Source organism: Antechinus flavipes, chromosome 2 (assembly GCF_016432865.1).
Source record: "Antechinus flavipes isolate AdamAnt ecotype Samford, QLD, Australia chromosome 2, AdamAnt_v2, whole genome shotgun sequence".
Taxonomy (NCBI): domain Eukaryota; kingdom Metazoa; phylum Chordata; class Mammalia; order Dasyuromorphia; family Dasyuridae; genus Antechinus; species Antechinus flavipes.
In genome coordinates, this window is record NC_067399.1 from 533,790,206 (window position 1) to 533,807,796 (window position 17,591).

Genomic DNA, 17,591 nt, shown 5'->3' on the forward strand with positions numbered 1-17,591 from the left:
ATCTTCTGGTTCTGCTCATTTCACTCAGCATCAGTTCATGTAAGTCTCTCCAAGCCTCTCTGTATTCATCCCGCTGGTCATTTCTTACAGAACAATAATATTCCATAACATTCACATACCACAATTTACTCAGCCATTCTCCAATTGATGGGCATCCATTCATTTTCCAGCTTCTGGCCACTACAAACAGGGCTGCCACAAACATTTTGGCACATGCAGGTCCCTTTCCCTTCTTTAGTATCTCTTTGGGGTACTGGGCTTATGCCCAGTAGTAACACTGCTGGATCAAAGGATATGCAAGCTTGATAGCTTTTTGAGTACAGTTCCCAATTGCTCTCCAGAATGGTTGGATCCATTCACAATTCCATCAACAACAATGCTAGTCAATTTTTAAGAAAGTAAACTAGTCTTCTAAAACCTCAATAGCATGGTAGCTAGTAAACCAACATCCAAGTACACTACATACTTGGTCCAATCTTGTGGACCTTGTTGACAAAATATCATTATTTTAAGCAGAACACATGACACCGTTACAATTTATTCATTCCTGTATTTCTTAGGCCCATACTTTCTGTCTCACTAATATATTCCCAAAGTGGTGAAAGGTTCTTGTGATAGCAGTACAATCAAGCAGCAACAATCCTTGATGCTGGTCAATTTTTAAGAAAGAAAGAACTCGTCTTCTAAAACCTCGATAGCATGATAGCTAGGTAAACCCCAATATTGACGTACACTACATACCAATAGTTCAACCTTGTGGACAAATATGTGCACCAAGTCGTATGATCATTATTCTATAGCATATGGCCTGACCTGGAGACATGCACATAGACCCATATGTACACATACACACACACATCCATGCTCTTTACCAGTAAATAGAAATAGGGATTAGATTTGTGTTTCACTCATAGTGTTTGCACTCTCAAATGAAGAATCTCCTTCATAATAATGTAGTGCTTTTATCTCTGTTTCCCTTCGTCCTAGCTTGATGGAAAAATCTCCCTTTGTAATGTTATAGTGGTAGCAGCAAAGAATGACTATAAGATCTCTCCAATAAATTATACTGCAGTGCTGTACAAAATTGTGTCCCACAGGGCTTAACAACAACAACAAACAGTTATGAAGCACTTGACATATGCTAGACGTTGTGCTAAAGGCTGGAGATAAAAGGATGGGCAAAAATATGGGTTCCTGTCCTCGAGGAGCTAACATCCAACCTTGTGGACAAACAAGAGAATGCACTGTACTAGCCTCCAGGAAAACAATCAAAGACCAAAAATGTCTATGAACCAATAATCTATGAACACATTCTCTCTAACTTACCTAAAACCTGGTCTCGCACTGTAAGATGGGAAACCTGACTAGACCAGGGTTCCTGGTAAATGCAGAGGTGGCTAGAAACATTGGCATCAAATAGAACTATGATGGAAGAATACATACAGCAATCTTGTTGAACTCTCCCAGTGTTCCCCTCCAAATGATGTTAAAAATAATGCCTCAACCCAAAATTTGGAGCAGCAGAGCTAACAAAAGGTCAAGGTGAGACATTTTTCCAGCCTAAGACTACTTAAAAGATCAGCAAGAAAGTTCTGTCACACCAGAATTAGGGTGAGGGTCAGCCTAGTGCCTGGCAGTAGCACCAGTGGCAGGCTCTTTGCTGTCACTGAGTGACTGGCAATTCTATTGCCCATCCATAGGGCCGGGTTGCTATTCCAGAAAAGAGAGGATTCATTGTCATCAGTCACAAGGCAGCAGAAGCCCTGATCACAATTCCAAGGCAGAGAGAATCACTAATAGTAGTAGTTACAAGACAGCGGGGCCCTTCCTGAGTAAAAATCAGGGCATAGATCTGGAGAACAATAACCATGTACATATCTCTCCACAGATTACACAATCTTGGAAGCACCAAAGACTTATAGACTCCCAAATTTAGCTTTGAAAACAACAGCACAAAAAAGACTGAAGCTTAGGAAAATGCCTCCCAATCACCAGGTGCAGAGTCCAATTTTACGCAATAGGTTGGAAAAAATAACAACAGCAAAAATGAAATTGACCATAAAAAGATAATACAATTCAGGGAGGACCAAGACACAAACTCAGAAAGCAATGTAAAAAGAGCTACAAGCAAAACCTCAAAGAAAAGCAAAACAAGAATCCATGGAAAAGTTAAAGAAAGTACAGGGGAAAATGAGAAAAGAAATGAGAGTGATGCAAGAAAATTATGAAGAGTATTAATAACTTGGTAAAATAAGCACCAAAAAACTGAAGAAATAATAAATAAAACACAAAAATTCACTAAAGAAAAGAACTCTTTGAAAAACAGAATTGGCCAAATTGGGTGGGAGGAGGGGAAGATGCATATTCAAAAGCTCACTGAAGAAAATAATTTCTTTTTCTTGATCCTTAATACTTAGCACAGTGCCTAGTGTCTGTAGAGTGCGTAAAAACTGCTGATTTATTCTAAGACTTCCTTATAACTGTATTTTCTCAATCACTTAAAACTTCTAAGCAATTTCTGATTTTTCCCCTTAACTCCGATATCTAATTTCTCCTTGACTTCCCACATCTAATCAGAAAAAAATTTTTTTTTTCTGAGACTAGGTCTCATTATTTTGCTCATGCTTAAACTGTAATAATCACTCACGGACCCAATCAGGATAGAAGTTTTGACCTGTTCCACTTCTGACCCATGCAAATTCAACACTATTTAGGCAGTTTGATGGCATCCTGAGCCCCAGATTTGTTGCCAACTCCAGATCAGTTTTAGCCCTATTGGAGCTCAATTGATTCATCAGCTTCAGCCTTATCAATAGCAAAAATTAAAGATATATGGCATCACTTGGTCAACACATCGTGCTAATTCTTCCCTTAATGTCTTTTGTAGTTGGTCTTTCTAATCATACTGTCATCACCCTAGTTAAATTCTTCATCCCCTTCCATCTGGAATGAAAGCTATTCCTCCATACTATTCTCCCTTGCTTCTCCAAAGCATACTGCAATAGCTCTATGCTTCAAGGAATTTATGATCATCAATATAATACATCATTATCCATAATTCCTTATCCTGGGGTATCCTTGAACATATCTTCCTATAATTCTCCACAAAAAAAATGTATCCAATGAACTCGTCTTCCTCTAAGTTGTTGTTTTTGTTTTTTAATTTTCTGTGGTGTGGTAAGAGCAATATTATCTACCAGAATCTCTTACCCTAAGGAATGTTAGTCCTGCCCCCAATACCATCTGGCTAGTTTTTCCTTAAAAGGCATTAAAATTGCCTTTGCAATTTGCTTTCTCATAAAATAAGCAAACTGTTACATCTTTGTTGAGTATCCCATCTATGCTACTAAACAAATGTCCTTTTGCTAACTGAAGGATGATCTATAATTGTCTCATTTGTCCCAACATTGAACATTTTATAAATAGAAATGTATTACACATGGAAACCAGTTTTATTATATAACCAGTTAATTTCCTTTTCTAATTGTACATTTCTAGGACAGAAGGGTTTAAGAATCCTAGATTTTAGATGACTTATACTTGTGAACTATTAGTTATTGGCATTTTAATGCAGGATCCTTGCTCAGCAACTAATGAGTAGATACATTACTGAAAGAGCTGAATGATAATTTTTATGGTCTCGTTATAAGCAAAACCAGAAAAAACAAGGAGGTTTCAGTTAAAAGGAAGAATGGCTCACTTTGAAAAGTCAAATAAAAGAATTGGGAATGGAGGATGAGAAGAAGAGATTGGTTTTAGGGATTAGTTTTATTGTGTATTTAAATGGAACAAGAAATATAATTTCGTGGAATATTTGTTTATCTCATATAGTAATACTCATGATAAGCAAGTGAAAACAATTATAAAAATAATTGCAGTGTATCTACTAAAATCTGTAGCCAACAATGAAGTAGAAAAAGTCTATGAAGAACTCAATAAAATCTTTCAAATTAAGTAAACATATGCTTTGATACTGAGTAACTTTAATGTAAAAAATGAACATGAGGAAAACTGGGAGAAATATTTTGGAAAATATGGTTCAGAAGTAATAAAAGAGGGAGACCAAAAACTTATAGACTACACCAAAACCTCACAGTGTATCATGAACATTTTCTTTGAGAAAAGAGTAAGAAGGAATTGGACACAGTGAGCACTAAGTAACATAACAAATTATAATATGCATTACATTTTACTAGACAGGAAATAGCTTGGTTCTAATATGGGACTCATTCCCAAATTAGCTGTCTGTGTACACTTAAACCACAAAGGTTATTGCAAAGATATTACTAAAACTTGAAACTTAAAAAATAATAAAAATGAGCAAAAGATATTATGTGCAATTAAAATAACTCCAACCTGGCCCACTTAAGCTCTTGACATGAAAATATGGACAAATGGCCATGTTATAATTATTTCCTAAAGAAATTTAACCAATGTAAAACAATTGTCAAAATAAGGAGATTAAAGGAACCTAGAAACAGTCTGAGTAGGAAAATACTTTATCTTATTGCCAAGCAGCAAATGGCAACAACAGTTTAGAACATAAATTTGTTTATAAAAATCTTACAAAGAAGGATTGTGAGTTTTATTGCCTAATAAAACAGTGAGAAGCAATAGAGGGAGAAACAAGTTTACAGAAAGCTTCATGAGAGACTCAACTAAGCAATGTTATTCCGAGGGCTTTTTAAGGATGATACTGAAAGGACAACAATAAATCAATAAAAACTGGAAAAGATCTATAGATATTTACAATAAACTCATTTTATCATCAAAGATAGTGGACTCATCACTTTGAATTATAGTTCCTGATGGGCTACATGAGGATCTGGAAATAGCACTGAGGAAAAAACAAAAATGAAGTGAGCAGTTGGATTAGACCAAGGATTCCCAAAGGAGGTCCATCGGGAAATCATGCAATATTATGACCCATCTAATCTCAAGATATCTGAAGAACAGAAAGATACTAAATGCCTAGAAATAAATTAAAGTTTATTATTAAGAAAAAAAGTGATAGCTAAACATGAATAATTATTGACATTTGCGTATTTTCCAATTTTTAAAGAATAATCAACTCATGTATTGAGAACATACTTAATAAAGGTGTAAAAAGAGTCTAGACATGCTTCGCAATCATACAATTAACTGAAAGGTGTGGAAAATATAAGATCCCACTTTACTCATTGTTTGTTCACTATAAAAATATATTTGATGCCACTGAGAAAAATACTGCTTCAATGTCTCTTCTCCAAGAAAATGCTTCTTAGGCATACACCAAAACTATACAAGATCTCTTGATAAATATAAAAATAGAGATATTGATAATTATTAGTATCAAGCCAGGAATAAAACATAGAAGAAATGGTTAAGCAGGTAAGAAGAGAATCAGGAAAGGGTAGTGTCATGGGAACTAAAATAGGAGAATGAAGCCAAAAGAAAGAAATGGTTGACAGTTTGTTTGTTTTTTTTTAATAAGTCATATAAGGATTGGGGGGGGGGAGGGGGAAGGGACATTGAATGTGACAGATAAGATTCTACTGGAAAGCCTGGAGAGAATAGATTCAGTAAATAGAGTGGTATAGTCAGAAACCTAATTTCAAGGGGTTCAGAAATAAGGGGGTTATTTGAGTGAAGAAAAGTAAAGGCAAAGAGCTAAACTTTTTTTCTAGTACATTTGTTGTTCCATAGCTTAAAGGGTAGCCAGAACCAAGTGAAGATTTTTAAGGATTCTTGAGTAGGCAGCAAGATTTGTAAGCAACAGGGAAGAAATCAGTAAATAAGGAGAAAGCAGAGAGAAAGAAAAAGAGGATTATTGAAAGGTCAAACTCTTGAAGCAGAGGCAGTCAAGAGGTTTAAGCACAGAGGTTGACTTTGAAAAGAAGAACCAATTCTTCTTCAGAGACTTGAGTTAATGAGGACAGAAGGGGAGATGCATGCTGAGGTGTAAAGTAGATAAGAAGAAAGAGTTCGAGACAAATTGCCTTAACTGTCTCAATAAAATAAGAGGCCAGATCCACTTCTAAAAAGGAGAAGGAAGGGTGGCATGTGGAACTTAAAAGGAGAAGAGAAAGTTTCAAAGTCATTGGAAATGTGAGTGATGGAGTTAATTAAAGAGAAATAAGGGGGTTTTCTGAGTAGCAATGAGAGCCCAGTTGAGATTAAATAAGATACATCAGTTGTAGACCTAGATAGCATATTTCTGACCTTTTTGGAGGGCAGCACAGAAATAGAGAAGAACAGGTAAATTGGGGGGGTAACTCAGGATTGATGTTCAATAGTTTCAGTGCTATATGACTCTCCATGGCGTAATTTTGGAGTTTCCTTGTCAAAGGTATTAGAGTGCTTTGCTCTTTCCTTCTCTAGCTCATTTTTACAGATGAGGAACTGAAGCAAACAATATTAAGTGACTTGCATAGGGTCACACAGCTGAGTGTCTGCACCTTCTCACTTATCATAGATTTATATGATTATTTTTTGTAGTGTGTATATTTTCTGCTTACTTTAGAATGGTTGCTCTTGGAGGAGCAAGAAGTTTCATATAATTCTCGGAGATATAAAGAAGGCATCTAGTAAGTGGGGTAATGAAAAGAGCATTGGTCTTGAAGTCAACAGACTTGATGTTCTGCTATTTACTCCTGTGTAATCTTAGGATCTCAGTTCCCCCATTTGTAAGGTAGACAATATATTATATTTGCACTACCTGTCTGACTGGGTTGTTCTTATTTTAGATTGATATGTTCATTACTGTTTGTTTAGTAATCATGTCTTTGACATGTCTGTGGACATGTGTCATATAATTATATCTCATCATAGAATAAAAGGAATATTAAAAGTGAGATAGAGGCACACACGAGAGAAGAGGGAGTAAGGGAGAGACAGACAGAGAGAGATAAAAAGAGAGAGAGAGAGAGAGAGAGAGAGAGAGAGAGAGAGAGAGAGAGAGACAGAGAGAGAGAGACAGAGAGAGAAAGAGCCAGATCAGATCAGGTATCTCTCATAGCTATGGCTATGGGGACAGTTCCTAACCAAAGGATTAAATGACTACAAAAGAAAAAAAAATGTTGAGATTGCTTGAAATAGACAAAACTTTTGCAGGGATAAAATATCCAAGATATATAGAAAACTAGTACAAATATGTAAAACAGGGGCCATTCCCCAGTGAATAGTCAAAGTATATGACCAAATTTTCCTCAGAAATACTTGCATGAATCCATTCTATTAACAATCAAGAGAACTTGCTCTAAAACACTAGTAAGAGAAATATAAATAAAAGCAGCTCAGATTTCAACCCAATGCTCAGCAAATTGGCAAAAATGATGAAAGAAATGAATATCTAATGTTAGAGAAATTATGGAAAGATAGGCACCATAATACCTGATTAGTGGATTAGTGAAGCCTTGACTTGACCTAATCATTTCAGAAAACAATATGGAATTTTATCCAAAGACTGACAAAAACATCCATGCTCTTTGATCCAGAAATTCTAGTACTAGTAATGTACCCCCAATTCATTCAAAGAGAGAAAGAAATATCCTATGTATACAGAAATATTTACAGTAGCATTTTTTTGTATTAATTTAAGTTTAGAAACAAAATGGATGACCATCAATTGGTGAATGGTTAGACAAATCTTGGTACCTGAGTGTAACAGAATGTTATTAATACCACAAGAATAGATATATAGATGATAGATAGAGATTAGATATACATTTCAAAAACAGAAAAGCATATAGAAAATAATACAAATTGATGTATTTACACTTCATAAATATATTTACACTTTGTAAATGTATTTACACTTTAGTAAAGTGAGCAGAACCAGGAAAACAATATGAACAACATCTACTGCAATCTAAAGAGACATAACATAGAGTGAACACTGTAATTCAAATGACCAAGCTTGATTCTGAAGAGATGAGAAAATATACTCCCTTCTTTGCAAAGGTAAGGAACTCAACAGATGGAGTTCTGCATATTCTCTGCTTCTAACTATTTATAGGTTCCTCTGCTGAAGGTTTTTGCCCTTTTCCCCCCACTTCCCTTCTTATTCATCACCAAGAAAAGCTTTCTGAGGAGGGAGTAAGAGAGGTATAAATTTGAAAATGAAGATTATATAAAACCATAAATTATCAATTATTTGTTTAAAAGGAGAAGATATCACAACTCTTTTCTAAATATACAGAATCACAACTCTATTTGTTTCAACCCAAAGTAATCTTCTTTTAAGGCTAATCATCGAAGAAATAGTACTTTCAAGTACCTTTCAAGCCCCATTCATTCCCCAAAGAAATCCTCATTTAATATATCTGTAAGTGAGCATCTGGCCTTTGCTTGAAACCCTCCATTGAAGGATAACCTGCTACTTCTCAAGGCAGTCCATTCCATTCTTGTCAACTCTAATCATTAGAAAGTTTTTCTGACATCAAGCCTGGATTTGCTTCATTGACACTTCCATTGCTCCTGGTTCTCCTTCTTGGGCCAAAAAGTTCTTCAAAATCCACACCTTTCTGTGGGAGGCAGAAACTGACTTGCAGCTTTTGTGGTGGAAATGGTTTCAACCCCCATCTAGCAGGTGCTGAGTTGACCTTATTTCCCATCAACCAGCCCTGCCAAATAATGTTGCTGCTGGAGTATTCACTGAACCCACCCAACTAAATGAAAGAAGGAAGGGAAATATCTTTTCCAGGGAAGAGGGATTGTCATTCTTGTGCCAATGCTTCCCTGGAAAGAATCCAGGAAGTGTTAAAGAAATTCTGTTTCCAAGTGGTAGGTAGGGAGTATGTTTCTTTAAGAAAATACCATATAGCCTGGAAGGAACATGATGTGCCACTTGCTATAGTGGTTGCTATGGTGTTTAGGCATTATTATTGAATAGCAAAGACAGGAGTCATGTGAATTGAAACATGAACGGGCAGAGTGTAGGCTACCCTGCCCACCTTAAGGAAGCCTTAAATTAGGATCCTGACACACTTATTTTTCCTTCTGTATCTCTTATATTTCTTTGGTTATTAGCCTTAAAAGAAGATAAACATCCTGGGATAAGCTTCCTTCCTGCTCCCATCACCATTTTTTTTTTTTTTTTTTGCATTAGGTCTTTTAGGCTCTGATATTATAAGGAGTATAGACTTTACATCATGGAAAATATGAAGGATCCTGAAGAAACCAATACTAAAGTCTTGTTCTTTTGTCTTCCAGGGACCAGTTCTAATTGTCTGAGTCTTCAGGACTATAGGGCAGCTATAGTTTTTCTACCAGTTCCACTTGCCTAGGCCCACCATTAAAGGCTAAAGGAATGTTTGCTTACTTTGTATGCATCATCAAGGAGTCACAAAGAACAGTACTAGTTTGACCATCACAATAAAACAAGTATCCTCCAGGTTCTCTCTTCCCCAGTGCTGGTATGGATTAGGCTAGAGTTCTCCTAAAAGGGTGATAAATCCAGGACTGATATGTGTGTGTGTGTGTGTGTGTGTGTGTGTGTGTGTGTGTATGTGTGTGTGTGTGTGTTTGTGTGTGTGTGTTTTCAAATACATGTAAAAATAAATTTAACATTTTTTTTAAATCTTGAGTTTCAATCTCCCTATGTTCCTCCTTCTTTTCTCACTTCCTTGAGAAAGCATGCAATTTTTTTTTTATAGATGATACATATGCAGTCATGCAAAACATTTTCATACTTGCCACATTGCAAAAGAAAACACCAAAAAAAACCAGAAGAAAAAAATTTTAAAGTATGCTTCAATTTGCTCTCAGACTCTATCAGTTCTTTCTCTGCAGGTGAATTGCATTTTTTTTTAAATCATAAGTCTTTGGAACTGTCTTGGATCACTCTACAGAGAGGACATCTTAACACAGGTGATCATCCGTCATGCCATATTGTTTTTACATTGTATACAATGTTCTACTGGTTCTGCTCCCTTCACTTTGCATCAGTTCATATAAATCTTCTCAGGTTTTCTCTGAAACCATCTCATTGATAATTTCTTATGACACAATTATGTTCTATCACAATCATATATTACCTATTGTTCGGTCAGTTCCCAATTAGTGGATATTTGCATGGGGTTATTATTGATAGAAATGCTAGATAAGAAAAAGTTTGAGAACTGGGGAAATGTATGGAGAATTATATATTCTAAATCTTATATTTGTTATAAAGTCCTTAAAGTAGTTGTAAATGTGAAATTAGAACACCCCTGATATTTCATAGTTAGAGATATAAAACTGTAATTTATCTGCATATATGTAATAGTTAATCATGGAAGAGCATGAGCTAACTCATTAAAGAAGTAATAGTTATAAGCCAAATGAGAAGAATAGAGTACAAAGTCTAATCAAAGTTAGGGGATAGAAGCTGACAGAAGATTCCATGAAGGAGATAGAGAACAGTCAGAAAGGTAGGAAGAGAACCCATACATTTTTAGTAATTTGACAAATAACCATTAATAATAATAATAATAATAATAATGAAAACTACCATTTATAGAGTTCTTACCACGTGTCAGCAACTATGTTAACGATTATCTCATTTGATCTTCACAACAATCATGGAGGGTGAGTGAGTCTAATATCTCCATTTTCCTGATGAGGAAACTGAGGCAACAGATTAAATGAGTTGCCCAAGCTCACACAATTGAGGCTGGATTTGAAATCAGTTATTCGTTGTTCTAGACATAGTATTCTATCCATCGAGAAAGAACATATAACACTTTTAATTTTCCAAAGCTGTTTATGTAGATTATCTTATTTGAATCATCAAACTATATTTTCTGACTAATTTTATTATCTTAATGTTTTTAAATGCCTAAAGCTGTTTTTGAAAGAAATGTTAATTTGCATTTGTTTGTGTACATAATTATTATGGAAGTATTAAAACTTCAAAGTCTCCCCAGTTTCTGGATGTTTTCCTGCTTAAAATACTAGCTCTCAGCACCTTCCCACCAGGGCAGGACAAGTTTCCTAGGTCAATACAGAAAAGTTCCCATCATGCCAGACCAGGAGACCAGACATAGTTTTGTGGGAGTAGGGTCAAAGAAACAAACTACTGATTAATTCTGAATTCTGAGAGCAATCATTAGAGGCCTTAACTAAAAGGATATGCAGAAAGCTAAAGGTCAGACTATGAAAAATTAAGTGATAGGGATTTGAATGTCTATAACAGCTGCTAGATAAACAGGAGCCCTCTCCTCATCAAATACCTATAAAGGAGAAATGATAAATGATCTGAACGTCACTTCTCTGGGAACAGGGGCATCTGTGTTGCCTACCAAGTGGAAGAGCTTGGTGCAAATACCATAGCCCTAGGTATGCATTTGGGAACTTTGATCTCTAAGAACTGAGAGCCATTAAAACTCATTAGCAAGAGAGATTTTGGAGTTTATATGCCTGCAGCACAATTGGGGTGGTTGAATCTGAAGGAGGATTGGTGGCTTCTATCCAAGACTGTGCCAATGAGAGAGAGAAAGACAGAGACAGAGAGAGACAGGGAGGGAGTAAAGAAGAAAGGGAGAGAGGGAAAAGAGGGAAGAAAGAAGTAAGAGAGAATGAGAAAAACATTTACTAAAAATTTGTTATACTGGGCAGCTAGGTGGCTCAGTGAATAGAGCACCAGCCCTGAAGTCAGGAGGACCTGAGTCCAAATCTGGTTTCAGACACTTAACACTGCCTAGCTGTGTGACCTTGGGCAAGTCACTCAACCCCAATTGCCTCAGCCAAAAGAAAAAAAAAAATTATTTTACTCCTGAGGCCTATTTCCCATATGCTTCTTTATCTTGGAAACTGACATTGTAAATTCCTTTTGTCTGGCATATAATAATCACCTAATGGATGCTTTATCTACCCACCTACCTGTATCTATCTCTATTATATCTTCTCTCTGTCTCAATTATCTTTCTGTTTCTCTTAGTTCCCAGAAGATACCATTCCTCATTTTTCTTCCTCTTTGTCTCCTCTCTCTGCCCACTCTCCAGCTCATTTTACACATGAAGAAACTGAGGCAAACAGGATTAAGTGACTTACCCAGGGCCATATAGCTAGTAGTGTCTGAGGTTGGATTTGAACTCGGCTCTTTCTGACTCCAGGCTAAGAGCTCTCTTACAAAGAGTAGGTACTTAACAATTAAGTTTTTGACTTGAAGATTTCTTGGACACCTTAAATTAGTTTCCCTAGACTGATCTATATTAAAACAAGAACTTTTTCAAAATCTTGAGTCATTTAAGAATTAATTACCAAATCCACTTTTGATGTTTCTCCCACCTTAACCTCTAGCTTCTTTTTCTTTAAGCTAATTAAGCTCATTTTTACTTTTTTTTAAGGAAGCAGAGACACCAGGTTCAAGTTAGATCAAAATAAAATATCAATCAGACAAGTTATCAAATATCCCATCCCATATGAGTTAGAATTTCCAGAAATTAGTCCTGAATCTTCTATATGGTAATTACTAAATTGCTCCTTGGTCAATAGAAACCCTAATTCTTCACTTTCCCCCACCCCCAACCTTCTTTGCAGCTTATTCATTTTCCTTTCTTTTTGAAACTGGGAATATAATGTGAAGAAAAAAGAGATTGATCCTCTTCATACAGACAAACTCAGTTCTCCCAAAGCAAGCTCCTGGATCTCTCTCCTCATTATAGACTTTGCTCATATATGAATTCTCTTATAAATGTAAAGGGAGGAGGTGGGTAACACCTCATTTAAGTCCTAGAGAAACACACACCCAGAATCTCCACACTCCAATTTATACCATTCTGGTAAAACAAAGTTTCTGGCCCGGGGTTCTGGGGAACTTTTGTGAGAAATGTATGTAGAAGTATGTAGAAGTGGGGCATGGAGTGGGGGCTTTGGTGGGGAAGAAGAATTGTACAGACTTCCCTTCTTGAAAACACCTGGCAAGAGAGGACTGAGTTGGAATCCATTAGAGAGGGTGTCCAGAAAAGGGTATGGAAAGAACTCAATCCCAGGGCTTTGCCCCAAAATAGGTAAGAGCCAGGCTCAGCTGAGCATATTTTTAATTGGGTGGCTGAAGTCATTTTTCCACTCCTTCCTGGAAGGGTGTATGATATTTTTAGCAGAAAAAATAAATGTCTAAAAAAATGAAAACCCATAAGAACAAATGTAAGGGGTACTAGACATCTTCCTTTCATTTTTCTCGGAGATCCCTAGAATAACTATCAAATTAAGCACATGTTGAAGTCTGGGCTAGAGAAGTGAACAGGCACAGGCCAGCACTGATTTGGGAGGGGGTGGTATATGCTGGGTCAAAGGTTGAAATACAAAACGTCCCAAAAATCTTAGTGCATTTTAATCTCCTAAAATTAAGCCTATTAAAGCTTAAAATAAAAGCTATTAGAGCTTAAAATTGCACTGAGAATTTTGGGACACCCTATCTGCCTGTGAAAAGCATTGGATGAAAATTCAAAAACACACACCAAATGGCTCTTTTCTGAGTTCAAGTCCACATCCCCTTGGCTTTTTTTTTTTTTTTTTTGTCATGCTCTGAATCTTCTCTGGACTCTCTTTCCCCAAAATTTCCTTCTTCCTTAATTTTAACAGCAATAGAAAGAATAGTAGAAAGGAACAAGCAAGAACAGACATGGAGGCATAATTAACAGGAGGAATTAAGGCAAAGAGGAGTGATGATAATGCTGGTGTTTGTAGAGAGTAGAGATATTTATGAGGCTTGCTCTTAGGGAAAAGGGGAGATTGCCCCAAGCTTCCTCTACAGGCCACAGCAGTTTCATGCTTCCCTGGGGCTGAGGCTGCCTGTTTCTTTTCCATGCTGGGTATGCATGACCAAGTTCTGTTTGTTATCCTGGGGTTCCGCAGCTCATTATTGCCTTCCGTAGTTGTGTTGGAAGTCTCACAGCTAGTTTGCTGATCCGCTAGCTTCTGAACCAACATTGCTGTATTTTGGCTAAGAGCCTCCCAGCAGATTTCCTTGGCATGTGAATGCTTCTTTGCCCTGGATCTCCCTGCACTGCACCTACATTGGACTGCCTCTCCCTTACACAATTGAGACAGATCTTTCCTGAAGTTCTTATATCTTCTGTTGAAAATTTGTTATATTCCAAATATTTGTGGGTTCTGTCACTCCAAAACCTGTTCAGAGGCTTGATCTGTTAATTCTAAGGGAAGCCAGGAAAAGTTCAAAGACCTGTCTACTCTCCACCACCTTGGCTCTAACCCCAACAGTGTTACTTCCTGGGTACAGACTAGAGTACAGAGCAGAATAGCAATGACCACACTTCTCTCCAGATCATATCAGTTAAGAAGCTCCAACAATTTGCAAATTCCCACAACTACATCTGAAAATAGCTATATGAAAAAGTCTGAAGCTTAGAAAACTGCTTCCCCACCCCAAGGTGAGCAGAGTTCTACTTTCATATAAAGTTCAAAGTCAAGAAATAAACTAGGAAAATGACCAAACAACAACAAAGACAACAAAGAATTGATCACAAAAAGCTACTATAATGTCAGGCAACACCAAGACACAAACTCAGGAGAAGAAAACAATGTGAAAACTGCTATAAGCAAAGCCTTTGAGAAAAATGCTAACTGAACACAAGTCCAACAAAAATTCCTAGAAGAATTAACAGAAGTGATAAGTGGCAGAGGAAAAAATGGGAAATGAAATGAGAGCTTTAAAAGAAGATTATGAGAAAAAAAATCAAAACTTGGTAAAAGAAGCACAAAAAATACTAAAGAAAATGACACCCCCCCCAAAAAAAGAACTGACCAAATAATAAAAGAGACACAAAAATTCACTGAATAAAGAATTCCTTAAAAAACAGGTCAAAGTGAAAAAGAGGTACAAAAATCGCTAAAGAAAAGAATTCCTTAAAAATAGAATTGGGAAAGTAGAAGCCCATGAGACAGTGGGAAACAAAAAAGCAAAGCCAAAAGAATAAAAATTAAAAAAGAAAGAAAATGAAAAATACATTATTGGAAAAAGCAATTGACTTAAAAATAGAATAAGGATAGATGATTTAGGAATTATTGGACAATCTGAAAGCCATGATAAAAAAAAATAGCCTAGGTATCATATTTTGAGAAATAATAAAGGAAAATTTCCCTGTTGTTAAACTCAGTGAAATAGAAATTGAAAGAATTCACCTCCTGATCACCTCCTGAAAGAGATTCCAAAATGAAAATTCCCAGAAATGTTATAGTCAAATTCTGGAACTGCTAGGTCAAGAAGAAAACATTGCCAGAATTCAAAAACAAACTTTTCAAAAATAAGTTTCTACATTAAAGCATTAGAAGATTTAGAATATAATATTTCAGAAGGCAAAGGAGCTAGTAGGCTTACAACCAAGAGTCACCTATCCAGCAGAACTAAGTATAATCCTTCAGAAGAAAAAATGGATATTTAATTAAATACATAACTTTTAAGCATTTGTGATGAAAAAAGAGATCTGAAAAAATATGATATTTAAACACAAGATTTAAGAGAAGCAAAAATAGATAACCATGAAAGAGAAATACAGGAGTCAAACAAATTAAACTGTTTACATTCCTTTATGGGAAAATGGTACATGTAACTCCTAAGAAATTTATCATTATTAGGAGTCCATATAGAACAGAGACCATGGATGTGTGTATGTTGATTATATTGGAATGATCCAAAATAAAAGAGGGATGATGAAGAGAGATATTCTGGGAGAAGGGGGAAGGGAGAAGAATGGGAGAAATTATCTTACCTAAAAGAATATACAAAGAAAAGCTTTTACAGTGGAGGGAAAATGAGGGATGGGGGAACACATAGCCAGCAATGCTTGAATTTCACTCTCATCAGATTTGGTTCAAAGAGGGAAGAATATATATGCATACATACATACACAAAAGCTAGTGTATCCAACAGATGCATAGGAGGGAAAGGTGATAAAAGAAGAAGGGGTGGCTATAGAGGAGGAATTAATGCATGCAATAGTCAGAAGCAAAACATACTTTTAAAGATGAACAGGATATAAAGAGAAGGCTGAAGAAAAGAAAATAGGATGGAGGGAAATATACAGTAATCATAACTCATACAATCGAAGCAAATAGCAGATTGGATTAGAATCAGAATCCAACAATATATTGTTTACAAGAGAATAACTTGAAACAGAAAGACATATGCAAAGTTAAAATAAGGGACTGGTACAGAACACATATTATGCTTTAACTGAAATTTTTAAAAAGGCAGGTCTCAAACAAAAAGCAAAAATAGAACTAATTAAAAGAGATGATCAGGGAAACTACAATTTGCCAAAAAGGTACCATAAACAATGATGTAATATAAAAAAATTATTGCACATTTCTCTGATGAAGGCCTGATTTCTCAAATATGTAAGGAACTGAATTAAATCTATAAAAATAAGGGCTTTTCTCCAATTTATAGATAGTTAAAGGATATGAACAGATAGTTTTCAGAAAAAGAAATCAAAGGTATCTATGGTCATTTGAAAAATTGCTTTAAATCACTATTCGTTAGAGAAATTCAAATTAAAACAATTAAGAGTTACCACCTTACATCTATCAAAAATGACAAATGCTGGAGAGGGATGGGAAAATAGGTTCACTAATGAACTGTTGGGAGAGTTGTAAACTGGTCCAATTATTCTGGAAAACAATTTGGAGTTCCAAAGGGCTATAAAACTCTGTGTGTGTGTGTGTGTGTGTGTGTGTGTGTGTGTGTATAAACCCCACATTGACCCAACAATACCACTACTAGGTCTATATTCCAAAGGGACAAAAAGAAAAGGAATATTTATTGCAACTCTTTTTGTGGTGGAAGAGAATTGGAAATTGAGGGAATTTCTATCAATTGAGAAATGGCTCAACATGATGTGGTATATGATTGTGATGAAATATTATGCTTAAGTAATGACAAGGGAGATGATTTCAGAAAAAAAAAAAAACCTGGAAAGAGCTATATGAACTGATGCAAAGCAAAGTGAGTAGAACCAGTATTGTACATAGTAAGAATAATGTTGTAATGATCAACTTTGATAGACTTAGCTACTATGATCATCACAATGATTCAAGACAATTTTAAGGGATTTATGATTTAAAAAAAAATTGTTATCCACCTCCAGAAAGAGATTTGAAATTGAATTATAATTCTTTCATTTTATTTTTCTTGGGGTTTTATTTATTTTTGATAACATGGCTAATACAGAAAAATGTTTTGCATGATTTCACAGGTATAATTTACATCATATTGTAATATCGGAGAAACTGAGGCAAGATAGAGATTAGAGAATATTTAATATTTTATTTGAAAGGGATAGATTTACTGGAATCATATGGATCCATGGTTTGGTCCCAGGGCTGAATGAGACTATCTTCTCCAAGAATCCAGCAAACAATGTGAGTTCTCAATGAAGTAAATACACCTGGCTCAGACACAGGGGGTAGATCCAGGCAGAGGCGGAGTCGGAGTGCTGAGAGCAGGAATGGGATTCTGACAGGGTGGAGGGAAAGGCACTGGATATAGAGATGACATAATGGGGGGAGGCACCCTAGAGCTGGGGAGAGACATCTTGATAAGACAGTATCTGATATTCTGATAGCTTGGGATGGGGAGAGGCATTCTGATATTCTAAAATATAAGATCT